Raw genomic sequence first — 3,520 nt, 5'->3', positions numbered from 1 at the left:
CCTGATTGGATTACAGCCTGCATAGGAGATTAGTAAAGTACACCTCTGTGAGTTCATCTCTAGAGACAACTGGATCAGGAGGGCTCTGACCTAATGAATGGATTAATCCCTTGATGGGTACCTAATATGATGGTATTACTGGAAAGTGCTAGAAATTCAGCTGAATTGGAGGAAATAGGTCACTGGTGCATGTCCTTGTGGGCTATTTCTTCCCCTCACTGCTGTCCCTATGTCCCTTATTCTGTTTCCTGAATAGCATGATGTGGACTGCTCCACCATACCACCACTACCCTCATTGACTGTTGTGATTTGAATGGACTGTCTTCATAGTCTCTGGCATTTGAATACTTGGTTCCAAGTTGGTGGCGATATTTGAGTAGGTTTAAGAAGTGAGGCCTTTTCAGAAAAAAAATATGTCACTAGAGGTGAGCTTTGTGGTTGCAAGCCCTCATGCTATTTCAAGTTCACTCTCTATTTTGTGTTTGCAGTTCAAAATATGAGCTCTCAGCTTCCTGATTCTGTTATGATGCCTGTCTTTGTAGTCATGCTTCTACTCTGGGACCACAGACTCAAATGAATGCCATGTCCAAGGCAACCCAAGGACATGACTGCCTTGGACATGGTGTTTTATCACAGCACTGAAAAGGAAAGTGAAATATGGAATACTGACACTTACTCCTTTAAGTTGTCTAAGATATTTGTGTCAAACCAGCAAGAAGAGTAACTCATGTTGCTTGTGTTGTCCTACTGAGAAGACAGAGTTCCTTGGGCAGCCTCAGAACTCTTTAACAGAGCTTGTTGTCTTTTGTTGATTGATTGGTTGGTTAGTTGGTTTTTGTTTTTGTTTTTTTAGAGACGGGGTTTCTCTTTGTAGCTTTTGCCATGCTGGGAGTGCTTTGTAGAACAGGCTCGACTCGAACTCACAAGAGATCTGCCTGCCTCTACCTTCCTTAGTGCTAGGATTACAGGCATGGGCCACTTCACCCAGCTGAGCTTATTATCTTTAATCAAGAAAAACTGAGGAGCCCAATTCTTATGAGGAAAGAGTAAAATATACTACCCCTTTTCATGGGGCCTAGTAATATGGGATGCTCTGACTGCTTTGTTAATCAATTTTTAAGTCTTTTTTTTTATGGCCACAGGTCAAAGAGCAGTGAAAATATGCACACTAGAACCAACCACTCATCAAAACATATCTATCACTTTTAAATGTTACTTCAGGCCTGTGATGTGACTCTGTGGCAGAATACTTGCCTAGAAGGTGTAGGACCCTGGGTTCAGTCCCCACTATTGCAAAATAAAGTGATTTCATGTCATGCATTTAAGCTCCCACTTAGGACTTTGCTGATCTGTTTTTGTCACCGTTGGTAACTTTGTCTTTCCTAGAATTTCAGTAAGTGAATATATACAATATATGTTGCTTCATTTCTTTCTAAAGATTTTAAGATTCATCCATCCTATTGTGCATATCAATATTCATGCTTAAAAACAACCAACTTTAATGGGTATAGCGGTGTTTCTAGGTAATTCCACCAAAGAATTGCAGGGACATGGAATTACAACCAAATAGCAAATTATTTACTCTCAACAACCAGTGGATGTACAAGGAACTTCCCCAAATCATGCAGCTAATGGCAAGCCATTACCCTTGCCACTCTTGGCTTTCCATGTACAAAAACCACATCTTGGTTTGACACACTTCAGTTAGCAATAAACGGATCTACAAAAGCCAAGAAAACAAGGTTGATAAGATTAAGAACTTTCCTAGAACTACGGACTAAGATAGATTAGCTCTTTGTTTTGGCAAGTTTTGGGGTCTACATTCTGGGTTCTTAGGTCAGAATGGTGTCTCTAACATGGTGTCAGTTGTGCTAAGGTCTGGGAGCCTGTTACACTCCCCACTGGTTCTACTGGGCATGAGTCAAACTGTGTACTCATCATGGAGCAGGGGTTTAATTATAGCATCAGTACTAAAACAGAACTTACGTAGTATTACATAGGTAAGTAGACAGTTGAGCAAGCAGGGTCCTAAAGGATTAATAGCTCAGCAATTGCTATAAGTAAAACAGTTAACCAGAGGGACCAGGATTGGTGATAGTTATCAGATTCTTGGCATCTTTTCTCTCCTTAAGGTCATTTCTGACCTCAGCCAAACTTTCCCTAATTGTCCCTGACTGGTTAGCATAGAAGCAAGAAGTTTCTCCCAGTGCCATACACAGACCTCCTTGCTTCATGGAGAGAAGATCCAGACCTGGATCTTCTGAAGAACAATAATCACACATCACAAAATAAGTAAACTGAAGTATATACCAGGGGATACTAGAGAGCAATTAATAGAACGAACTGGAAGAAGAGAGAATTTGAGTTCTTGCTCCATCTTCCTGAAAGTCTAGCTTCTACTTTTGTTGTTGTTTGTTTGTTTTTTGTTGTTTTGAGAACCCAGGGCCTTCTACAGGCTAGGTAATGTTCCACCACCAAGCTACATCTCAAGCCCCCATTTATTATTTTAAGTTACTAAGTAGTTGTTTATAATATATGGTATTGATCAAAATACCTTTCCTATTATGCAGATATCCATTTATTCGTATGTCATTTATTGAAAAGATTATCAACTGTCCATTGACTTGACTTTGTGTAAAAAGCCAACTAAAATGCTAAGCATGAAGATCTGAAGTTCAAGGTCATCCTTAGTTATGTAGTAAGTTCAAAACTAATCTGGGCTAATACAAACACACACATACGTACACACACACACACACACACACACACACACACACACACACACGCAAGCACTCACTCAAGCATGCACACACATGCTGAACTAACCAGAAAACAAACTCCCTGCTGGCTAAATTTCATACTGCTAGAGGGTGCTGTGCAGGTTTCTAGGAGAGAAAACACATCTGCATCAAAAAGGTTTTGTTCTTCAAAGGATACCATTTGGAAAATGAAAAAAAAAAAGCAGACTGCTGAACAAAATACTTTTAAAGTATATCTTATAAGAAACTATATGTCTAAGAACTCAAGATAAAAGGACAGGTGTGAAGCTCAATGATTAAAGTTCAGTATCAGTACCCACATAGCAGCTCATAACCATCTATAACTCCAGATCCAGGGGATTTAATGTCCTATTCTGGCCTTCATAGGCAGTGCATGCATGTGATACACAGACATACATGCAGGCAAACACTCATACACAGAAAATAAGAGTAAATGAACCTTTTTTTTTCTCAAATACGAAAAGCTGTGATAGTCTGAGTAGTGAGCTTGAGTAGTTTATGGTAAACCTAGGTCTGGTGAAACCTATGTGTTTGTGGATGTGTTCCCAAAGAAGACTGCATCTAGGATAGTGAGCGTGAAAGACCCACTCTAAATAAGGTGAGACCCTTGATGTGGAAGGCAAGCCTGAGGAAGGGAGGTGAGCCCTCAAGTCTACTTCTCCATACACACCACACACACACACACACACACACACACACACACACACACACAGCCAGCAGATTGCACATTCCAGCTTCTT

Source organism: Psammomys obesus, unplaced genomic scaffold (genome assembly GCF_907164565.1).
Source record: "Psammomys obesus unplaced genomic scaffold, mPsaObe1.curated_primary_1811, whole genome shotgun sequence".
Taxonomy (NCBI): domain Eukaryota; kingdom Metazoa; phylum Chordata; class Mammalia; order Rodentia; family Muridae; genus Psammomys; species Psammomys obesus.
The sequence above is the reverse complement of the archived record's forward strand: the minus strand, read 5'-3'. Positions refer to the sequence as shown.